We start from the raw sequence: 22,438 nt of genomic DNA on the forward strand, positions 1-22,438 counted from the left end.
GAAGCTCCCATTGGTTTTCAAGTCCAACGCCTTAACCACTCGGTCATCACAGCTTGAAGGGAAGCGCCAGTCATCTGGTGATTTTCTGCAGCTAAAGTGTGAGAGCTTTTGTGCCTAGTAAGCTGACCGCTGGGGTGGCTTGATAAAGTTTTCTCTGTTTTGATGAGCAGTATTTAAGAAAACAAAATTGTGATTGAATAAATTGGCTGATAATTATGATTTAACGATAGAACAAAATTTCCTAACTCTTCAGTGCGAGCAGGGTTCGATCCTACGTGGGATTTTCCCATCGCTTTTCAAGTCTAACGCCAAAACCACTAGGCAATCACAGCTCGAAGGGAAGCGCCAGTCATCTGATGATTTTCTGGCAGCTAAAGTGTGGGAGCTTTTATGCCTAGTAAGCTGACCGCTGGGGTGGTTTGATAAAGTTTTCTCTGTTTTGGTGAGCAGTATTTAAGAAATGACAGTTTTAATTGAATAAATTGGCTGATAATTGTGATTTAAAGAGAGAACAAAAATTCCTTAGTCTTTGCTGTGAGCAGGGTTCGAATCTACGCGGGAATTTCCCATCGTTTTTCAAGTCTAACGCCTAAACCACTAGGCAATCACAGCTTGAAGGGAAGCACCAGTCATCTGGTGATTTTCTGGCAGCTGAAGTGTGGGAGCTTTTGTGCCTAGTAAGCTGACCGCTGGGGTGGTTTGATAAAGTTTTCTCTGTTTTGGTGAGCAGTATTTAAGAAATGACAGTTTTGATTGAATAAATTGGCTGATAATTGTGATTTAACGAGAAAACAAAAATTCCTTAGTCTTCGCTGTGAGCAGGGTTCGAATCTACGCGGGAATTTCCCATCGTTTTTCAAGTCTAACGCCTAAACCACTAGGCAATCACAGCTTGAAGGGCAGCACCAGTCGTCTGGTGATTTTCTGGCAGCTAAAGTGTGGGAGCTTTTGTGCCTAGTAAGCTGACCGCTGGGGTGGTTTGATAAAGTTTTCTCTTTTTTGATGAGCAGTATTTAAGAGAAGAAAGCTTTGATTGAATCAATTGGCTGATAATTGTGAGTTAACGACAGTGCAAAAATCCCTTATTTTTCGCTGCGAGCAGGGTTCGAAACCTACGCGGGGAGCTCCCATTGGATTTCAAGTCCAACGCCATAACCACTCGGTCATCACAGCGTGAAGGGAAGCGCCAGTCATCTGCTGATTTTCTGGCAGCTAACTTGCGAGATTTTTTAAGCCTAGTGAGCTGACCGGTGATGTGGTTTGATAAAATTTTCTCTGTTCTGATGAGCAGTATATAAGGAAAAACAATTTTGATGAAATAAATTGGCTGATAATTGTGATTTAACGAAAGAACAAAATTCCATTATTCTTCAGTGCGAGCAGGGTTCGAACCTACGCGGGAATTTCCCATTGTTTTTCAAGTCCAACGCCTTAAATACTCGGCCATCACAGCTTGAAGGGAAGCGCCAGTCAACTGCTGATTTTGTGGCAGCTAAAGTTTGAGAATTTTGTGCCTAGTAAGCTGACCGGTGAGGTGGTTTGATAAATTTATCTCTGTTCTGATGAGCAGTATTTAGGAAAAAGCTATTTTGATTGAATAAATTGGCTGATAATTGTGATTTAACGAGTGAACAAAAATCCCCTATTTTTCGCTGCGAGCAGGGTTCGAACCCACGCGGGAAGCTCCCACTGGATTTCAAGTCCAACGCCTTAACCACTCGCCCATCACAGCTTGAAGGGAAGCGCCAGTCATCTGCTGATTTTCTGGCAGCTAACTTGCGAGAACTTTATGCCTAGTGAGCTGACCGGTGAAGTGGTTTGATAAAATTTTCTCTGTTCTGATGAGCAGTATTTAAGGAAAAACAATTTTGATGAAATTAATTGGCTGATAATTGTGATTTAACGACAGAACAAAATTCCCTTACACTTCAGTGCGAGCAGGGTTCGAACCTACGCGGGAATTTCCTATTGTTTTTCAAGTTTAACGCCTAAACCACTTGGCCATCACAGCTTGAAAGGAAGCGCCAGTCATCTGGTGATTTTCTGGCAGCTAAAGTGTGAGAGCTTTTGTGCCTAGTAAGCTGACCACTGGGGTGGTTTGATAAAATTTTCTCTGTTTTGATGAGCATTATTTAAAAAAAGAAAATTTTTATTGAATAAATTGGCTGATAATTATGATTTAACGATAGAACAAAATTTCCTTAATCTTAAGTGCGAGCAGGGTTCGATCCTACGCGGGAATTTCCCATCGTTTTTCAAGTCTAACGCCTAAACCACTAGGCAATCACAGCTTGAAGGGAAGCGCCAGTCATCTGGTGATTTTCTGGCAGCTAAAGTGTGGGAGCGTTTGTGCCTAGTAAGCTGACCGCTGGGGTGGTTTGATAAAGTTTTCTCTGTTTTGGTGAGCAGTATTTAAGAAATGACAGTTTTGATTGAATAAATTGGTTGATAATTGTGATTTAACGAGAGAACAAATATTCCTTATTTTTCGCTGTGAGCAGGGTTCGAATCTACGCGGGAATTTCCCATCGTTTTTCAAGTCTAACGCCTAAACCACTAGGCAATCACAGCTTGAAGGGAAGCGCCAGTCATCTGGTGATTTTCTGGCAGCTAAAGTGTGAGAGCTTTTGTGCCTAGTAAGCTGACCACTGGGGCAGCTAAATTGTGAGAACATTTAAGCCTAAAAATCTGACCGGTGAGGTGGTTTGATAAAGTTTTCTCTCTTTTGATGAGCAGTATTTAAAAGAAGAAAGCTTTGATTGAATAAATTGGCTGATAATTGTGAGTTAACGAAAGTGCAAAAATCCCTTATTTTTCGCTGCGAGCAGGGTTCCAAACCTACGCAGGGAGCTCCCATTGGATTTCAAGTCCAACGCCCTAACCACTCGGCCATCACAGCGTGAAGGGGAGCGCCAGTCATCTGCTGATTTTCTGGCTGCTAACTTGCGAGATTTTTTAAGCCTAGTGAGCTGACCGGTGATGTGGTTTGATAAAATTTTCTCTGTTCTGATGAGCAGTATTTAAGGAAAAACAATTTTGATGAAATAAGTTGGCTGACAATTGTGATTTAACGAAAGAACAAAATTCCCTTATTCTTCAGTGCGAGCAGGGTTCGAACCTACGCGGGAATTTCCCATTGTTTTTCAAGTCCAACGCCTTAAATACTCGGCCAACACAGCTTGAAGGGGAGCGCCAGTCAACTGCTGATTTTGTGGCAGCTAAAGTTTGAGAATTTTTGTGCCTAGTAAGCTGACCGGTGAGGTGGTTTGATAAATTTATCTCTGTTCTGATGAGCAGTATCTAAGAAAAAGCTATTTTGATTGAATAAATTGGCTGATAATTGTGATTTAACGAGTGAACAAAAATTCCTTATTCTTCGCTGTGAGCAGGGTTCGAATCTACTTGGGAATTTCCCATCGTTTTTCAAGTCTAACGCCTAAACCACTAGGCAATCACAGCTTGAAGGGAAGCGCCAGTCATCTGGTGATTTTCTGGCAGCTAAAGTGTGAGAGCTTTTGTGCCTAGTAAGCTGACCGCTGGGGTGGTTTGATAAAGTTTTCTCTGTTTTGGTGAGCAGTATTTAAGAAAAGACAGTTTTGATTGAATAAATTGGCTGATAATTGTGATTTAACGACAAACAAAAATCCCCTATTTTTCGCTGCTAGAAGGGTTCGAACCTACGCTGGAGGCTTCCATTGGATTTCAAGTCCAACGGTTTAACCACTCAGCCATCACAGCTTGAAGGGAAGCGCCAGTCATCTGCTGATTTTCTGGCAGCTAACTTGCGAGAACTTTATGCCGAATGAGCTGACCGGTGAGGTGGTTTCATAAAATTTTCTCTGTTCTGATGAGCAGTATTTAAGAAAAAACAATTTTGATGAAATTAATTGGCTGATAATTGTGATTTAACGACAGAACAAAATTCCCTTACTCTTCAGTGCGAGCAGGTTTCGATCCTACGCGGGAATTTCCCATCGTTTTTCAAGTCTAACGCCTAAACCACTAGGCAATCACAGCTTGAAGGGAAGCGCCAGTCATCTGGTGATTTTCTGGCAGCTAAAGTGTGAGAGCTTTTGTGCCTAGTAAGCTGACCATTGGGGTGGTTTGATAAAGTTTTCTCTGTTTTGGTGAGCAGTATTTAAGAAAAGAAAGTTTTGATTGAATAAATTGGCTGATAATTATGATTTAACAATAGGACAAATTTTCCTTACTCTTCAGTGCAAGCAGGGTTCGCTCCTACGCGGGAATTTTCTATCGTTTTTCAAGTCTAACGCCTAAACCACTAGGCAATCACAGCTTGAAGGGAAGCGCCAGTCATCTGGTGATTTTCTGGCAGCTAAAGTGTGAGAGCTTTTGTGCCTAGCAAGCTGACCGCTGGGGTGGTTTGATAAAGTTTTCTCTGTTTTGGTGAGCAGTATTTAAGAAATGACAGTTTTGATTGAATAAATTGACTGATAATTGTGATTTAACGACAAAACAAAAAACCCCTATTTTTCGCTGCTAGAAGGGTTCGAACCTACGATGAAAGCTTCCATTGGATTTCAAGTCCAACGGTTTAACCACTCAGCCATCACAGCTTGAAGGGAAGCGCCAGTCATCTGCTGATTTTCTGGCAGCTAACTTGCGAGAACTTTATGCCGAGTGAGCTGACCGGTGAGGTGGTTTCATAAAATTTTCTCTGTTCTGATGAGCAGTATTTAAGAAAAAACAATTTTGATGAAATTAATTGGCTGATAATTGTGATTTAACGACAGATCAAAATTCCCTTACACATCAGTGCGAGCAGGGTTCGAACCTACGCGGGAAATTCCCATTGTTTTTCAAGTGCAACGCCTTAACCACTCTGCCATCACAGCTTGAAGGGCAGCGCCAGTCACCTGCTGATTTTGTGGCAGCTAAAGTTTGAGAATTTTTGTGCCTAGTAAGCTGACCGGTGAGGTGGTTTGATAAAGTTTTCTCTGTTCTGATGAGCAGTATTTAAGAAAAAACAATTTTGATTGAAAAAATTGGCTGATAATTGTGAATTAACGAGAGGAAAAAAATGCCTTATTCTCTGCTGCGAGCAGTGTTCGAACCTAAGCGGGAAGCTCCCATTGGATTTGAAGTCCAACGCCTTAACCACTCGGCCATCACAGCTTGATGTGAAGCGCCAGTCATCTGGTGATTTTCTGGCAGCTAAAGTGTGAGAGCTTTTGTGCCTAGCAAGCTGACCGCTGGGGTGGTTTGATAAAGTTTTCTCTGTTTTGGTGAGCAGTATTTAAGAAATGACAGTTTTGATTGAATAAATTGACTGATAATTGTGATTTAACGACAAAACAAAAAACCCCTATTTTTCGCTGCTAGAAGGGTTCGAACCTACGATGAAAGCTTCCATTGGATTTCAAGTCCAACGGTTTAACCACTCAGCCATCACAGCTTGAAGGGAAGCGCCAGTCATCTGCTGATTTTCTGGCAGCTAACTTGCGAGAACTTTATGCCGAGTGAGCTGACCGGTGAGGTGGTTTCATAAAATTTTCTCTGTTCTGATGAGCAGTATTTAAGAAAAAACAATTTTGATGAAATTAATTGGCTGATAATTGTGATTTAACGACAGATCAAAATTCCCTTACACATCAGTGCGAGCAGGGTTCGAACCTACGCGGGAAATTCCCATTGTTTTTCAAGTGCAACGCCTTAACCACTCTGCCATCACAGCTTGAAGGGCAGCGCCAGTCACCTGCTGATTTTGTGGCAGCTAAAGTTTGAGAATTTTTGTGCCTAGTAAGCTGACCGGTGAGGTGGTTTGATAAAGTTTTCTCTGTTCTGATGAGCAGTATTTAAGAAAAAGCAATTTTGATGAAACAAATTGGCTGATAATTGTGATTTAACGACAGAACCAAATTCCCTTAATCTTCGTTGCGAGCAGGGTTAGAACCTACGCGTGAAGCTCCCATTGGATCTCAAGTCCAATGCCTTAACCACTCGGTCAACACAGCTGGAAGGGAAGCACCAGTCATCTGGTGATTTTCTGGCAGCTAAATTGTGAGAACTTTTATGACTAAAAAGCTAATCGGTGAGGTGGTTTGATAAAGTTTTCACTGTTCTGATGAGCAGTATTTAAAAAAAGGCTATTTTGATTGAATAAACTGGCTGATAATTGTGATTTAACGACAGAACAAAATTCCCTTTCTCTTCAGTGCGAGCAGGTTTCGAACCTACGCGGGATTTTCCCATTGTTTTTCAAGTCCAAAGCCTTAAATACTCGGCCATCACAGCTTGAAGGGAAGCGCCAATCAACTGCTGAATTTGTGGCAGCTAAAGTTTGAGAATTTTTGTTCCTAGCAAGCTGACCGCTGGGGTGGTTTGATAAAGTTTTCTCTGTTCTGATGAGCAGTATTTAAAAAAAAGCAATTTTGATGAAACAAATTGGCTGATAAATGTGATTTAACGAGAGAGCAAAAATCCCTTATTTTTCGCTGCGAGCAGGGTTCGAACCTACGCGGGAAGCTCGCATTGGATTTCAAGTCCAACGCCTTAACCACTCGGCCATCACAGCTGCAAGCGACCGTCAGTCATCTGGTGTATTTCTGGCAGCTAATTTGCGAGAACTTTTATGCCTAGTAAGCTGACCGGTGAGGTGGTTTGATAAAATTTTCTCTGTTCTGATGAGCAGTATTTAAGAAAAAGCAATTTTGATGAAACAAATTGGCTGATAATTGTGATTTAACGACAGAACCAAATTCCCCTAATCTTCGTTGTGAGCAGGGTTAGAACCTACGAGTGAAGCTCCCATTGGATCTCAAGTCCAATGCCTTAACCACTCGGTCAACACAGCTGGAAGGGAAGCACCAGTCATCTGGTGATTTTCTGGCAGCAAAAGTGTGAAAACTTTTGTGCCTAGTAAGTTGACCGCTGAGGTGGTTTGATAAAATTTTCTCTCTTTTGATGACCAGTATTTAAGAAAAAGCAATTTTGATGAAACAAATTGGCTGATAATTGTGATTTAACGACAGAACCAAATTCCCTTACTCTTCAGTGCGAGCAGGGTTCGAACCTACGCGGGAAGCTACCATTGCATTTCTAGTCCAACGCCTCAACCACTCGGCCATCACAGCTTGAAGCTAAGCGCCAGTCATCTGGTGATTTTTTGGCAGCTAAATTGTGAGAAATTTATGCCTAATAAGGTAACCGGTGAGGTGGTTTGATAAATTTCTCTGTTTTGATGAGCAGTATTTAAGAGAAGAAAGTTTTGATTGAATAAATTGCCTGAAAATTGTGATTTAACGACAGAAAAAAAATCCCTTATTTTTCGCTGCGAGCAGGGTTCGAACCTACGCGGGAAGCTCCCATTGGATTTCAAGTCCAACGCTTTAACCACTTGGCCATCACAGCTTGAAGCCAAGCTCCAGCCATCTGGTGTATTTCTGGCAGCTTATTTGCGAGAATTTTTATGCCTAGTAAGCTGATCGGTGAGGTGGTTTGATAAAGTTTTCTCTGTTCTGATGAGCACTATTTAAGTAAAAGCAATTTTGATGAAACAAATTGGCTGATAATTGTGATTTAACGACAGAACAAATTTCCCTTATTCTTCGCTGCGACCAGGGTTCGAACCTACACGGGAAGCTCCCATTGGTTTTCAAGTCCAACGCCTTAACCACTCGGTCATCACAGCTTGAAGGGAAGCGCCAGTCATCTGGTGATTTTCTGGCAGCTAAAGTGTGAGAGCTTTTGTGCCTAGTAAGTTGACCACTGGTGTGGTTTGATAAAGTTTTCTCTGTTTTGATGAGCAGTATTTAAGAAAAGAAAGTTTTGATTGAATAAATTGGCTGGTAATTGCCAGTTAACGACAGAACAAGAATCCCCTATTTTTCGCTGCGAGCAGGGTTCGAACCCACGCGTGAAGCTCCATTTGGATTTCAAGTCCAACGCTTTAACCACTCGGTCTTCACAGCTTGAAGGGAAGCGCCAGTCATCTGGTGATGTTCTGGCAGCTAAATTGTGAGAACATTTAAGCCTAATAAGCTGCCCGGTGAGGTGGTTTGATAAAGTTTTCTCTTTTTTGATGAGCAGTATTTAAGAGAAGAAAGCTTTGATTGAATAAATTGGCTGATAATTGTGATTTAACGACAGAACAAAGTTCCCTTATTCTTCGCTGCGATCAGTGTTCGAACCTACACGGGAAGCTCCCATTGGTTTTCAAGTCCAACGCCTTAACCACTCGGTCATCACAGCTTGAAGCCAAGCTCCAGCCATCTGGTGTATTTCTGGCAGCTTATTTGCGAGAATTTTTATGCCTAGTAAGCTGATCGGTGAGGTGGTTTGATAAAGTTTTCTCTGTTCTGATGAGCACTATTTAAGTAAAAGCAATTTTGATGAAACAAATTGGCTGATAATTGTGATTTAACGACAGAACAAAATTCCCTTATTCTTCGCTGCGACCAGGGTTCGAACCTACACGGGAAGCTCCCATTGGTTTTCAAGTCCAACGCCTTAACCACTCGGTCATCACAGCTTGAAGGGAAGCGCCAGTCATCTGGTGATTTTCTGGCAGCTAAAGTGTGAGAGCTTTTGTGCCTAGTAAGTTGACCACTGGTGTGGTTTGATAAAGTTTTCTCTGTTTTGATGAGCAGTATTTAAGAAAAGAAAGTTTTGATTGAATAAATTGGCTGGTAATTGCCAGTTAACGACAGAACAAGAATCCCCTATTTTTCGCTGCGAGCAGGGTTCGAACCCACGCGTGAAGCTCCATTTGGATTTCAAGTCCAACGCTTTAACCACTCGGTCTTCACAGCTTGAAGGGAAGCGCCAGTCATCTGGTGATGTTCTGGCAGCTAAATTGTGAGAACATTTAAGCCTAATAAGCTGCCCGGTGAGGTGGTTTGATAAAGTTTTCTCTTTTTTGATGAGCAGTATTTAAGAGAAGAAAGCTTTGATTGAATAAATTGGCTGATAATTGTGATTTAACGACAGAACAAAGTTCCCTTATTCTTCGCTGCGATCAGTGTTCGAACCTACACGGGAAGCTCCCATTGGTTTTCAAGTCCAACGCCTTAACCACTCGGTCATCACAGCTTGAAGGGAAGCGCCAGTCATCTGGTGATTTTCTGGCAGCTAAAGTGTGAGAGCTTTTGTGCCTAGTAAGCTGACCACTGGTGTGGTTTGATAAAATTTTCTCTGTTCTGATAAGCAGTATTTAAGAAAAAGCAATTTTGATGAAACAAATTGGCTGATAATTGTGATTTAACGACAGAACCAAATTCCCTTAATCTTTGTTGCGAGCAGGGTTAGAACCTACGCGTGAAGCTCCCTTCGGATCTCAAGTCCAATGCCTTAACCACTCGGTCAACACAGCTGGAAGGGAAGCACCAGTCATCTGGTGATTTTCTGGCAGCTAAATTGTGAGAATTTTTATGACTAAAAAGCTAACCGGTGAGGTGGTTTGATAAAGTTTTCTCTGTTTTGATGAGCAGTATTTAAGAGAAGAAAGTTTTGATTGAATAAATTGGCTGATAAATGTGATTTAACCTCAGAGCACAAATCCCTTATTTTTCGCTGCGAGCACGGTTCGAACCTACGCGGGAAGCTCGCATTGGATTTCAAGTCCAACGCCTTAACCACTCGGCCATCACAGCTGCAAGCGAACGTCAGTCATCTGGTATATTTCTGGCAGCTAATTTGCGAGAATTTTTATGCCTAGTAAGCTGACCGGTGAGGTGGTTTGATAAAGTTTTCTCTGTTCTGATGAGCAGTATTTAAGAAAAAGCAATTTTGATGAAACAAATTGGCTGATAATTGTGATTTAACGACAGAACAAAATTCCCTTATTTTTTGCTGCGAGCAGGGTTCGAACCTACGCGGGAAGCTACCATTGCATTTCTACTCCAACGCCTCAACCACTCGGCCATCACAGCTTGAAGCTAAGCGCCAGTCATCTGGTGATTTTTTGGCAGCTAAATTGTGAGAAATTTATGCCTAATAATGTAACCGGTGAGGTGGTTTGATAAATTTCTCTGTTTTGATGAGCAGTATTTAAGAGAAGAAAGTTTTGATTGAATAAATTGCCTGAAAATTGTGATTTAATGACAGAAAAAAAATCCCTTATTTTTCGCTGCGAGCAGGGTTCGAACCTACGCGGGAAGCTCCCATTGGATTTCAAGTCCAACGCTTTAACCACTTGGCCATCACAGCTTGAAGCCAAGCTCCAGTCATCTGGTGTATTTCTGGCAGCTTATTTGCGAGAATTTTTATGCCTAGTAAGCTGACCGGTGAGGTGGTTTGATAAAGTTTTCTCTGTCCTGATGAGCAGTATTTAAGGAAAAGCAATTTTGATGTAACAAATTGGCTGATAATTGTGATTTGACGACAGAACAAAATTCCCTTATTCTTCGCTGCGACCAGGGTTCGAACCTACACGGGAAGCTCCCATTGGTTTTCAAGTCCAACGCCTTAACCACTCGGTCATCACAGCTTGAAGGGAAGCGCCAGTCATCTGGTGATTTTCTGGCAGCTAAAGTGTGAGAGCTTTTGTGCCTAGTAAGTTGACCACTGGTGTGGTTTGATAAAGTTTTCTCTGTTTTGATGAGCAGTATTTAAGAAAAGAAAGTTTTGATTGAATAAATTGGCTGGTAATTGCCAGTTAACGACAGAACAAGAATCCCCTATTTTTCGCTGCGAGCAGGGTTCGAACCCACGCGTGAAGCTCCATTTGGATTTCAAGTCCAACGCTTTAACCACTCGGTCTTCACAGCTTGAAGGGAAGCGCCAGTCATCTGGTGATGTTCTGGCAGCTAAATTGTGAGAACATTTAAGCCTAATAAGCTGCCCGGTGAGGTGGTTTGATAAAGTTTTCTCTTTTTTGATGAGCAGTATTTAAGAGAAGAAAGCTTTGATTGAATAAATTGGCTGATAATTGTGATTTAACGACAGAACAAAGTTCCCCTATTCTTCGCTGCGATCAGGGTTCGAACCTACACGGGAAGCTCCCATTGGTTTTCAAGTCCAACGCCTTAACCACTCGGTCATCACAGCTTGAAGGGAAGCGCCAGTCATCTGGTGATTTTCTGGCAGCTAAAGTGTGAGAGCTTTTGTGCCTAGTAAGCTGACCACTGGTGTGGTTTGATAAAATTTTCTCTGTTCTGATAAGCAGTATTTAAGAAAAAGCAATTTTGATGAAACAAATTGGCTGATAATTGTGATTTAACGACAGAACCAAATTCCCTTAATCTTTGTTGCGAGCAGGGTTAGAACCTACGCGTGAAGCTCCCTTCGGATCTCAAGTCCAATGCCTTAACCACTCGGTCAACACAGCTGGAAGGGAAGCACCAGTCATCTGGTGATTTTCTGGCAGCTAAATTGTGAGAATTTTTTTGACTAAAAAGCTAACCGGTGAGGTGGTTTGATAAAGTTTTCTCTGTTTTGATGAGCAGTATTTAAGAGAAGAAAGTTTTGATTGAATAAATTGGCTGATAAATGTGATTTAACCTCAGAGCAAAAATCCCTTATTTTTCGCTGCGAGCACGGTTCGAACCTACGCGGGAAGCTCGCATTGGATTTCAAGTCCAACGCCTTAACCACTCGGCCATCACAGCTGCAAGCGAACGTCAGTCATCTGGTGTATTTCTGGCAGCTAATTTGCGAGAATTTTTATGCCGAGTAAGCTGACCGGTGAGGTGGTTTGATAAAGTTTTCTCTGTTCTGATGAGCAGTATTTAAGAAAAAGCAATTTTGATGAAACAAATTGGCTGATAATTGTGATTTAACGACAGAACCAAATTACCTTATTTTTTGCTGCGAGCAGGTTTCGAACCTACGCGGGAAGCTACCATTGCATTTCTAGTCCAACGCCTCAACCACTCGGCCATCACAGCTTGAAGCTAAGCGCCAGTCATCTGGTGATTTTTTGGCAGCTAAATTGTGAGAAATTTATGCCTAATAATGTAACCGGTGAGGTGGTTTGATAAATTTCTCTGTTTTGATGAGCAGTATTTAAGAGAAGAAAGTTTTCATTGAATAAATTGCCTGAAAATTGTGATTTAAAGACAGAAATAAAACCCCTTATTTTTCGCTGCGAGAAGGGTTCGAACCTACGCGGGAAGCTCCCATTGGATTTCAAGTTCAACGCTTAAACCACTCGGCCATCACAGCTTGAAGCCAAGCTCCAGTCATCTGGTGTATTTCTGGCAGCTTATTTGCGAGAATTTTTATGCCTAGTAAGCTGACCGATGAGGTGGTTTGATAAAATTTTCTCTGTTCTGATGAGCAGTATTTAAGGAAAAGCAATTTTGATGAAACAAATTGGCTGATAATTGTGATTTAACGACAGAACAAAATTCCCTTATTCTTCGCTGCGATCAGGGTTCGAACCTACACGGGAAGCTCCCATTGGTTTTCAAATCCAACGCCTTAACCACTCGGTCATCACAGCTTGAAGGGAAGCGCCAGTCATCTGGTGATTTTCTGGCAGCTAAAGTGTGAGAGCTTTTGTGCCTAGTAAGATGACCACTGGTGTGGTTTGATAAAGTTTTCTCTGTTTTGATGAGCAGTATTTAAGAAAAGAAAGTTTTGATTGAATAAATTGGCTGGTAATTGCCATTTAACGACAGAAGAAAAATCCCCTATTTTTCGCTGCGAGCAGGGTTCGAACCCACGCGGGAAGCTCCCATTGGATTTCAAGTCCAACGCTTTAACCACTCGGTCTTCACAGCTTGAAGGGAAGCGCCAGTCATCTGGTGATGTTCTGGCAGCTAAATTGTGAGAACATTTAAGCCTAATAAGCTGACCGGTGAGGTGGTTTGATAAAGTTTTCTCTTTTTTGATGAGCAGTATTTAAGAGAAGAAAGCTTTGATTGAATAAATTGGCTGATAATTGTGATTTAACGACAGAACAAAATTCCCTTATTCTTCGCTGCGATCAGGGTTCGAACCTACACGGAAAGCTCCCATTGGTTTTCAAGTCCAACGCCTTAACCACTCGGTCATCACAGCTTGAAGGGAAGCGCCAGTCATCTGGTGATTTTCTGGCATCTAAAGTGTGAGAGCTTTCGTGCCTAGTAAGCTGACCACTGGTGTGGTTTGATAAAGTTTTCTCTGTTTTGATGAGCAGTATTTAAGAAAAGAAAGTTTTGATTGAATAAATTGGCTGGTAATTGCCATTAAACGACAGAACAAAAAACCCTTATTTTTCGCTGCGAGCAGGGTTCGAACCCACGCGGGAAGCTCTCATTGGATTTCAAGTCCAACGCTTTAACTACTCGGTCTTCACAGCTTGAAGGGAAGCGCCAGTCATCTGGTGATGTTCTAGCAGCTAAAATGTGCAAATTTTTGTGCCTTGTGGGCCGACCGGTGAGGTGGTTTGATTAAATTTTCCCTTTTCTGATGAGCAGTATTTTAAGGAAAAACAGTTTTGATTGAACAAATTGGCTGATAATTGTGATTTAACGACAGAACAAAATTCTCTTACTCTTCAGTGCGAGCAGGGTTCGAACCTACGCGGGAATTTCCTATTGTTTTTCAAGTTTAACGCCTAAACCACTAGGCCATCACAGCTTAAAAGGAAGCGCCACTCATCTGGTGATTTTCTGGCAGCCAAAGTGTGAGAGCTTTTGTGCCTAGCAAGCTGACCGCTGGGGTGGTTTGATAAAGTTTTCTCTGTTTTGGTGAGCAGTATTTAAGAAATGACAGTTTTGATTGAATAAATTGGCTGATAATTGTGATTTAACGACAAAACAGAATTCCCTTATTCTTCAGTGCGAGCAGGGTTCGAACCTACGCGGGAATTTCCTATTGTTTTTCAAGTCCAACGCCTTAAATACTCGGCCATCACAGCTTGAAGGGAAGCGCCAGTCAACTGCTGATTTTGTGGCAGCCAAAGTTTGAGAATTTTTGTGCCTAGTAAGCTGACCGATGAGGTGGTTTGATAAGGTTATCTCTGTTCTGATGAGCAGTATTTAAGAAAAAGCTATTTTGATTGAATAAATTGGCTGATAATTGTGATTTAACGAGTGAACAAAAATGCCTTATTCTTCGCTGCGAGCAGGGTTCGAACCTACGCGGGAAGCTCGCATTGGATTTCAAGTCCAACGCCTTAACCACTCGGCCATCACAGCTTGAAGGGAAGCGCCAGTCATCTGCTGACTTTCTGGCAGCTAACTTGCGAGAACTTTATGACTAGTGAGCTGACCGGTGAAGTGGTTTGATAAAATTTTCTCTGTTCTGGTGAGCAGTATTTAAGGAAAAACAATTTTGATGAAATTAATTGGCTGATAATTGTGAATTAACGACAGAACAAAATTCCCTTACTCTTCAGTGCGAGCAGGGTTCGATCCTACGCGTGAATTTCCCGTCGTTTTTCAAGCCTAACGCCTAACCCACTAGGCAATCACAGCTCGAAGGGAAGCGCCAGTCATCTGGTGATTTTCTGGCAGCTAAAGTGTGGGAGCTTTTGTGCCTAGTAAGCTGACCGCTGGGGTGGTTTGATAAAGTTTTCTCTGTTTTGGTGAGCAGTATTTAAGAAATGACAGTTTTGATTGAATAAATTGGCTGATAATTGTGATTTAACGAAAGAACAAAAATTCTTTAGTCTTCGCTGTGAGCAGGGTTCGAATCTACGCGGGATTTTCCCATCGTTTTTCATGTCTAAGGCCTAAACCACTAGGCAATCACAGCTTGAAGGGAAGCGCCAGTCATCTGGTGATTTTCTGGCAGCTAAAGTGTGGGAGCTTTTGTGCCTAGTAAGCTGACCGCTGGGGTGGTTTGATAAAGTTTTCTCTGTTTTGGTGAGCAGTATTTAAGAAATGACAGTTTTGATTGAATAAATTGGCTGATAATTGTGATTTAACGAGAGAACAAAAATTCCTTATTCTTCGCTGCGAGCAGGGTTCGAAACCTACGCGGGGAGCTCCCATTGGATTTCAAGTCCAACGCTTTAACCACTCGGTCTTCACAGCTTGAAGGGAAGCGCCAGTCATCTGGTGATGTTCTGGCAGCTAAATTGTGAGAACATTTAAGCCTAATAAGCTGACTGGTGAGGTGGTTTGATAAAGTTTTCTCTTTTTTGATGAGCAGTATTTAAGAGAAGAAAGCTTTGATTGAATAAATTGGCTGATAACTGTTAGTTAACTGCAGTGCAAAAATCCCTTATTTTTCGCTGCGAGCAGGGTTCGAAACCTACGCGGGGAGCTCCCATTGGATTTCAAGTCCAACGCCATAACCACTCGGCCATCACAGCGTGAAGGGAAGCGCCAGTCATCTGCTGATTTTCTGGCAGCTAACTTGCAAGATTTTTTAAGCCTAGTGAGCTGACCGGTGATGTGGTTTGATAAAATCTTCTCTGTTCTGATGAGCAGTATTTAAGGAAAAACAATTTTGATGAAATAAATTGGCTGATAATTGTGATTTAACGAAAGAACAAAATTCCCTTATTCTTCAGTGCGAGCAGGGTTCGAACCTACGCGAGATTTTCCCATTGTTTTTCAAGTTTAACGCCTAAACCACTTGGCCATCACAGCTTGAAAGGAAGCGCCAATCATCTGGTGATTTTCTGGCAGCTAAAGTGTGAGAGCTTTTGTGCCTAGTAAGCTGACCGCTGGGGTGGTTTGATAAAGTTTTCTCTGTTTTGATGAGCAGTATTTAAGAAATGAAAATTTTGATTGAATAAAATGGCTGATAAATATGATTTAACGATAGAACAAAATTTCCTTACTCTTCAGTGCGAGCAGGGTTCGAACCTACGCGGGAATTTCCTATTGTTTTTCAAATTTAACGCCTAAACCACTTGGCCATCACAGCTTGAAAGGAAGCGCCAGTCATCTGCTGATTTTCTGGCAGCTAACTTGCGAGATTTTTTAAGCCTAGTGAGCTGACCGGTGATGTGGTTTGATAAAATTTTCTCTGTTCTGATGAGCAGTATTTAAGGAAAAACAATTTTGAAGAAAAAAATTGGCTGATAATTATGATTTAACGAAAGAACAAAATTCCCTTATTCTTCAGTGCGAGCAGGGTTCGAACCTACGCGGGAATTTCCAATTGTTTTTCAAGTCCAACGCCTTAAATACTCGGTCATCACAGCTTGAAGGGAAGCGCCAGTCATCTGCTGATTTTCTGGCAGCTAACTTGCGAGATTTTTTAAGCCTAGTGAGCTGACCGGTGATGTGGTTTGATAAAATTTTCTCTGTTCTGATGAGCAGTATTTAAGGAAAAACAATTTTGAAGAAAAAAATTGGCTGATAATTATGATTTAACGAAAGAACAAAATTCCCTTATTCTTCAGTGCGAGCAGGGTTTGAACCTACGCGGGAAGCTCCCATTGGATTTCAAGTCCAACGCCTTAACCACTCGGCCATCACTGCTTGAGGGCAAGCGCCAGTCATTTGCTGATTTTCTGGCAGCTAACTTGCGAGAACTTTATGCCTAGTGAGCTGACCGGTGAAGTGGTTTGATAAAATTTTCTCTGTTCTGATGAGCAGTATTTAAGGAAAAACAATTTTGATGAAATTAATTGGCTGATAATTGTGATTTAACGACAGAACAAAATTCGCTTACTCTTCAGTGCGAGCAGGGTTCGAACCTACGCGGAATTTCCTATTGTTTTTCAAGTTTAACGCCTAAACCACTTGGCCATCACAGCTTGAAAGGAAGCGCCAATCATCTGGTGATTTTCTGGCAGCTAAAGTGTGAGAGCTTTTGTGCCTAGTAAGCTGACCGCTGGGGTGGTTTGATAGAGTTTTCTCTGTTTTGATGAGCAGTATTTAAGAAAAGAAAATTTTGATTGAATAAATTGGCTGATAATTATGATGTAACGATAGAACAAAATTTCCTTACTCTTAAGTGCGAGCAGGGTTCGATCCTACGCGGGAATTTCCCATCGTTTTTCAAGTCTAACGCCTAAACCACTAGGCAATCACAGCTTGAAGGGAAGTGCCAGTCATCTGGTGATTTTCTGGCAGCTAAAGTGTGGGAGCGTTTGTGCCTAGTAAGCTGACCGCTGGGGTGGTTTGATAAAATTTTCTCTGTTTTGGTGAGCAGTTTTTAAGAAATGACAGTTTTGATTGAATAAATTGGCTGATAATTGTGACTTAACGAGAGAACAAAAATTCCTTATTCTTCGCTGTGAGCAGGGTTCGAATCTACGCGGGAATTTCCCATCGTTTTTCAAGTCTAACGCCTAAACCACTAGGCAATCACAGCTTGAAGGGAAGCGCCAGTCATCTGGTGATTTTCTGGCAGCTAAAGTGTGAGAGCTTTTGTGCCTAGTAAGCTGACCACTGGGGTGGTTTGATAAAGTTTTCTCTGTTTTGGTGAGCAGTATTTAAGAAATGACAGTTTTGATTGAATTAATTGGCTGATAATTATGATTTAACGATAGGACAAGTTTTCCTTACTCTTCAGTGCGAGCAGGGTTCGATCCTACGCGGGAATTTCCTATCGTTTTTCAAGTCTAACGCCTAAACCACTATGCAATCACAGCTTGAAGGGAAGCGCCAGTCATCTGGTGATTTTCTGGCAGCTAAAGTGTGAGAGCTTTTGTGCCTAGTAAGCTGACCGCTGGGGTGGTTTGATAAAGTTTTCTCTGTTTTGGTGAGCAGTATTTAAGAAATGACAGTTTTGATTGAATAAATTGGCTGATAATTGTGATTTAAGTACAAACAAAAAGCCCCTATTTTGCGCTGCTAGAAGGGTCCGAACCTACGCTGGAGGCTTCCATTGGATTTCAAGTCCAACGGTTTAACCACTCAGCCATCACAGCTTGAAGGGAAGCGCCAGTCATCTGCTGATGTTCTGGCAGCTAACTTGCGAGAACTTTATGCCGAGTGAGCCGACCGGTGAGGTGGTATCATAAAATTTTCTCTGTTCTGATGAGCAGTATTTAAAAAAAACAAATCTGATGAAATTAATTGGCTGATAATTGTGATTTAACGACAGAACAAAATTCCCTTACTCTTCAGTGCGAGCAGGTTTCGATCCTACGCGGGAATTTCCAATCGTTTTTCAAGTCTAACGCCTAAACCACTAGGCAATCACAGCTTGAAGGGAAGCGCCAGTCATCTGGTGATTTTCGGGCAGCTAGAGTGTGAGAGCGTTTGTGCCTAGTAAGCTGACCACTGGGGTGGTTTGATAAAATTTTCTCTGTTTTGGTGAGCAGTATTTAAGAAATGACAGTTTTGATTGAATAAATTGGCTGATAATTGTGAATTAAAGAGAGAACAAAAATTCCTTATTCTTCGTTGTGAGCAGGGTTCGAATCTACGCGGGAATTTCCAATCGTTTTTCAAGTCTAACGCCTAAACCACTAGGCAATCACAGCTTGAAGGGAAGCGCCAGTCATCTGGTGATTTTCTGGCAGCTAAAGTGTGAGAGCTTTTGTGCCTAGTAAGCTGACCACTGGGGTGGTTGATAAAATTTTCTCTGTTTTGGTGAGCAGTATTTAAGAAAAGAAAGTTTTGACTGAATAAATTGGCTGATAATTATGATTTAACGATAGGACAAATTTTCCTTACTCTTCAGTGCGAGCAGGGTTCGATCCTACGCGGGAATTTCCTATCGTTTTTCAAGTCTAACGCCTAAACCACTAGGCAATCACAGCTTGAAGGGAAGCGCCAATCATCTGGTGATTTTCTGGCGGCTAAAGTGTGAGAGCTTTTGTGCCTAGTAAGCTGACCGCTGGGGTGGTTTGATAGAGTTTTCTCTGTTTTGATGAGCAGTATTTAAGAAAAGAAAATTTTGATTGAATAAATTGGCTGATAATTATGATGTAACGATAGAACAAAATTTCCTTACTCTTCAGTGCGAGCAGGGTTCGATCCTACGCGGGAATTTCCTATTGTTTTTCAAGTTTAACGCCTAAACCACTTGGCCATCACAGCTTGAAAGGAAGCGCCAATCATCTGGTGATTTTCTGGCAGCTAAAGTGTGAGAGCTTTTGTGCCTAGTAAGCTGACCGCTGGGGTGGTTTGATAGAGTTTTCTCTGTTTTGATGAGCAGTATTTAAGAAAAGAAAATTTTGATTGAATAAATTGGCTGATAATTATGATGTAACGATAGAACAAAATTTCCTTACTCTTAAGTGCGAGCAGGGTTCGATCCTACGCGGGAATTTCCCATCGTTTTTCAAGTCTAACGCCTAAACCACTAGGCAATCACAGCTTGAAGGGAAGTGCCAGTCATCTGGTGATTTTCTGGCAGCTAAAGTGTGGGAGCGTTTGTGCCTTGTAAGCTGACCGCTGGGGTGGTTTGATAAAATTTTCTCTGTTTTGGTGAGCAGTTTTTAAGAAATGACAGTTTTGATTGAATAAATTGGCTGATAATTGTGACTTAACGAGAGAACAAAAATTCCTTATTCTTCGCTGTGAGCAGGGTTCGAATCTACGCGGGAATTTCCCATCGTTTTTCAAGTCTAACGCCTAAACCACTAGGCAATCACAGCTTGAAGGGAAGCGCCAGTCATCTGGTGATTTTCTGGCAGCTAAAGTGTGAGAGCTTTTGTGCCTAGTAAGCTGACCACTGGGGTGGTTTGATAAAGTTTTCTCTGTTTTGGTGAGCAGTATTTAAGAAATGACAGTTTTGATTGAATTAATTGGCTGATAATTATGATTTAACGATAGGACAAGTTTTCCTTACTCTTCAGTGCGAGCAGGGTTCGATCCTACGCGGGAATTTCCTATCGTTTTTCAAGTCTAACGCCTAAACCACTATGCAATCACAGCTTGAAGGGAAGCGCCAGTCATCTGGTGATTTTCTGGCAGCTAAAGTGTGAGAGCTTTTGTGCCTAGTAAGCTGACCGCTGGGGTGGTTTGATAAAGTTTTCTCTGTTTTGGTGAGCAGTATTTAAGAAATGACAGTTTTGATTGAATAAATTGGCTGATAATTGTGATTTAAGTACAAACAAAAAGCCCCTATTTTGCGCTGCTAGAAGGGTCCGAACCTACGCTGGAGGCTTCCATTGGATTTCAAGTCCAACGGTTTAACCACTCAGCCATCACAGCTTGAAGGGAAGCGCCAGTCATCTGCTGATGTTCTGGCAGCTAACTTGCGAGAACTTTATGCCGAGTGAGCCGACCGGTGAGGTGGTATCATAAAATTTTCTCTGTTCTGATGAGCAGTATTTAAAAAAAACAAATCTGATGAAATTAATTGGCTGATAATTGTGATTTAACGACAGAACAAAATTCCCTTACTCTTCAGTGCGAGCAGGTTTCGATCCTACGCGGGAATTTCCAATCGTTTTTCAAGTCTAACGCCTAAACCACTAGGCAATCACAGCTTGAAGGGAAGCGCCAGTCATCTGGTGATTTTCGGGCAGCTAGAGTGTGAGAGCGTTTGTGCCTAGTAAGCTGACCACTGGGGTGGTTTGATAAAATTTTCTCTGTTTTGGTGAGCAGTATTTAAGAAATGACAGTTTTGATTGAATAAATTGGCTGATAATTGTGAATTAAAGAGAGAACAAAAATTCCTTATTCTTCGTTGTGAGCAGGGTTCGAATCTACGCGGGAATTTCCCATCGTTTTTCAAGTCTAACGCCTAAACTACTAGGCAATCACAGCTTGAAGGGAAGCGCCAGTCATCTGGTGATTTTCTGGCAGCTAAAGTGTGAGAGCTTTTGTGCCTAGTAAGCTGACCACTGGGGTGGTTGATAAAATTTTCTCTGTTTTGGTGAGCAGTATTTAAGAAAAGAAAGTTTTGACTGAATAAATTGGCTGATAATTATGATTTAACGATAGGACAAATTTTCCTTACTCTTCAGTGCGAGCAGGGTTCGATCCTACGCGGGAATTTCCTATCGTTTTTCAAGTCTAACGCCTAAACCACTAGGCAATCACAGCTTGAAGGGAAGCGCCAGTCATCTGGTGATTTTCTGGCAGCTAAAGTGTGAGAGCTTTTGTGCCTAGTAAGCTGACCGCTGGGGTGGTTTGATAAAGTTTTCTCTGTTTTGGTGAGCAGTATTTAAGAAATGACAGTTTTGATTGAATAAATTGGCTGATAATTGTGATTTAACGACAAAAAAAATCCCCTATTTTTCGCTGCTAGAAGGGTTCGAACCTACGCTGAAAGCTTCCATTGGATTTCAAGTCCAACAGTTTAACCACTCAGCCATCACAGCTTGAAGGGAAGCGCCTGTCATCTGCTGATTTTCTGGCAGCTAACTTGCGAGAACTTTATGCCGAGTGAGCTGACCGGTGAGGTGGTTTCATAAAATTTTCTCTGTTCTGATGAGCAGTATTTAAGAAAAAAACAATTTTGATGAAATTAATTGGCTGATAATTGTGATTTAACGACAGATCAAAATTCCCTTACACTTCAGTGCGAGCAGGGTTCGAACCTACGCGGGAAATTCCCATTGTTTTTCAAGTGCAACGCCTTAACCACTCTGCCATCACAGCTTGAAGGGAAGCGCCAGTCACCTGCTGATTTTGTGGCAGCTAAAGTTTGAGAATTTTTGTGCCTAGTAAGCTGACCGGTGAGGTGGTTTGATAAAGTTTTCTCTGTTCTGATGAGCTGTATTTAAAAAAGACTATTTTGATTGAATAAACTGGCTGATAATTGTGATTTAACGAGAGAACAAAAACGCCTTATTCTTCGCTGTGCGCAGGGTTCGAACTTACGCGGGAAGCTCAGCTTGGATTTCAAGTCCAACGCCTTAACCACTCGGCCATAACAGCTTGAAGGGAAGCTCCAGTCATCTGGTGATTTTCTGGCAGCTAAAGTGTGAGAGCTTTTGTGCCTAGTAAGCTGACCGCTGGGGTGGTTTGATAAAGTTTTCTCTGTTTTGGTGAGCAGTATTTAAGAAATGACAGTTTTGATTAAATAAATTGGCTGATAATTGTGATTTAACGACAGAACAAAAATCCCTTACTTTTCGCTGCGAACAGGGTTCGAAATAACGTGGGAAGCTCCCATTGGATTTCAAGTCCAACGCCTTAACCACTCGGTCTTCACAGCTTGAAGGGAAGCGCCAGTCATCTGGTGATGTTCTGGCAGCTAAATTTTGAGAACATTTAAGCCTAATAAGCTGACCGGTTAGGTGGTTTGATAAAGTTTTCTCTTTTTTGATGAGCAGTATTTAAGAGAAGAAAGATTTGATTGAATAAATTGGCTGATAATTGTGAGTTAATGACAGTGCAAAAATCCCTTATTTTTCGCAGCGAGCAGGGTTCGAAAACTACGCGGGCAGCTTCTATTGGATTTCAAGTCCAACACCTTAACCACTCGGCCACCACAGCTTGAAGGGAAGCGCCAGTCATCTTCTGATTTTCTGGCAGCTAACTTGCGAGAACTTTTAAGCCTAATGAGCTGACCGGTGATGTGGTTTGATAAAATTTTCTCTGTTCTGATGAGCAGTTTTTAAGGAAAAACAATTTTGATGAAACAAATTGGCTGATTATTGTGATTTAACGACAGAACAAAATTCCCTTATTCTTCAGTGCGAGCAGGGTTCGAACCTACTTGGGATTTTCCCATTGTTTTT

At 41.7% G+C, this 22,438-nt stretch overlaps 16 non-coding genes across 16 annotated transcripts; all 16 read right to left on the reverse strand.

The window, feature by feature from the left end:
- Window positions 1–1,090: 1,090 nt before the first annotated feature.
- Window positions 1,091–1,173, reverse strand: Trnas-uga (transfer RNA serine (anticodon UGA)). The gene has a single exon. It is a non-coding gene; the product is annotated as a tRNA-Ser (tRNA).
- A 477-nt stretch (window positions 1,174–1,650) lies between these two features.
- Window positions 1,651–1,732, reverse strand: Trnas-uga (transfer RNA serine (anticodon UGA)). Its single transcript has one exon. It is a non-coding gene; the product is annotated as a tRNA-Ser (tRNA).
- Window positions 1,733–2,816: 1,084 nt separating this feature from the next.
- Window positions 2,817–2,899, reverse strand: Trnas-uga (transfer RNA serine (anticodon UGA)). Its single transcript has one exon. It is a non-coding gene; the product is annotated as a tRNA-Ser (tRNA).
- Window positions 2,900–4,495: 1,596 nt separating this feature from the next.
- Window positions 4,496–4,577, reverse strand: Trnas-uga (transfer RNA serine (anticodon UGA)). The gene has a single exon. It is a non-coding gene; the product is annotated as a tRNA-Ser (tRNA).
- A 757-nt stretch (window positions 4,578–5,334) lies between these two features.
- Window positions 5,335–5,416, reverse strand: Trnas-uga (transfer RNA serine (anticodon UGA)). The gene has a single exon. It is a non-coding gene; the product is annotated as a tRNA-Ser (tRNA).
- A 1,037-nt stretch (window positions 5,417–6,453) lies between these two features.
- On the reverse strand, window positions 6,454–6,535 carry Trnas-uga (transfer RNA serine (anticodon UGA)). Its single transcript has one exon. It is a non-coding gene; the product is annotated as a tRNA-Ser (tRNA).
- A 754-nt stretch (window positions 6,536–7,289) lies between these two features.
- On the reverse strand, window positions 7,290–7,371 carry Trnas-uga (transfer RNA serine (anticodon UGA)). Its single transcript has one exon. It is a non-coding gene; the product is annotated as a tRNA-Ser (tRNA).
- Window positions 7,372–9,529: 2,158 nt separating this feature from the next.
- Trnas-uga (transfer RNA serine (anticodon UGA)) lies at window positions 9,530–9,611 on the reverse strand. The gene has a single exon. It is a non-coding gene; the product is annotated as a tRNA-Ser (tRNA).
- Window positions 9,612–9,808: 197 nt separating this feature from the next.
- Trnas-aga (transfer RNA serine (anticodon AGA)) lies at window positions 9,809–9,890 on the reverse strand. Its single transcript has one exon. It is a non-coding gene; the product is annotated as a tRNA-Ser (tRNA).
- Window positions 9,891–10,085: 195 nt separating this feature from the next.
- On the reverse strand, window positions 10,086–10,167 carry Trnas-uga (transfer RNA serine (anticodon UGA)). Its single transcript has one exon. It is a non-coding gene; the product is annotated as a tRNA-Ser (tRNA).
- A 1,318-nt stretch (window positions 10,168–11,485) lies between these two features.
- Trnas-uga (transfer RNA serine (anticodon UGA)) lies at window positions 11,486–11,567 on the reverse strand. The gene has a single exon. It is a non-coding gene; the product is annotated as a tRNA-Ser (tRNA).
- Window positions 11,568–11,764: 197 nt separating this feature from the next.
- On the reverse strand, window positions 11,765–11,846 carry Trnas-aga (transfer RNA serine (anticodon AGA)). The gene has a single exon. It is a non-coding gene; the product is annotated as a tRNA-Ser (tRNA).
- A 195-nt stretch (window positions 11,847–12,041) lies between these two features.
- Window positions 12,042–12,123, reverse strand: Trnas-uga (transfer RNA serine (anticodon UGA)). The gene has a single exon. It is a non-coding gene; the product is annotated as a tRNA-Ser (tRNA).
- Window positions 12,124–14,002: 1,879 nt separating this feature from the next.
- On the reverse strand, window positions 14,003–14,084 carry Trnas-uga (transfer RNA serine (anticodon UGA)). Its single transcript has one exon. It is a non-coding gene; the product is annotated as a tRNA-Ser (tRNA).
- Window positions 14,085–15,122: 1,038 nt separating this feature from the next.
- On the reverse strand, window positions 15,123–15,205 carry Trnas-uga (transfer RNA serine (anticodon UGA)). The gene has a single exon. It is a non-coding gene; the product is annotated as a tRNA-Ser (tRNA).
- A 1,038-nt stretch (window positions 15,206–16,243) lies between these two features.
- Trnas-uga (transfer RNA serine (anticodon UGA)) lies at window positions 16,244–16,323 on the reverse strand. The gene has a single exon. It is a non-coding gene; the product is annotated as a tRNA-Ser (tRNA).
- Window positions 16,324–22,438: the final 6,115 nt, after the last annotated feature.

This window comes from Convolutriloba macropyga, chromosome 12 (genome assembly GCF_964194025.1).
Source record: "Convolutriloba macropyga chromosome 12, txConMacr16.3, whole genome shotgun sequence".
Classification (NCBI taxonomy): Eukaryota; Metazoa; Xenacoelomorpha; order Acoela; family Convolutidae; genus Convolutriloba; species Convolutriloba macropyga.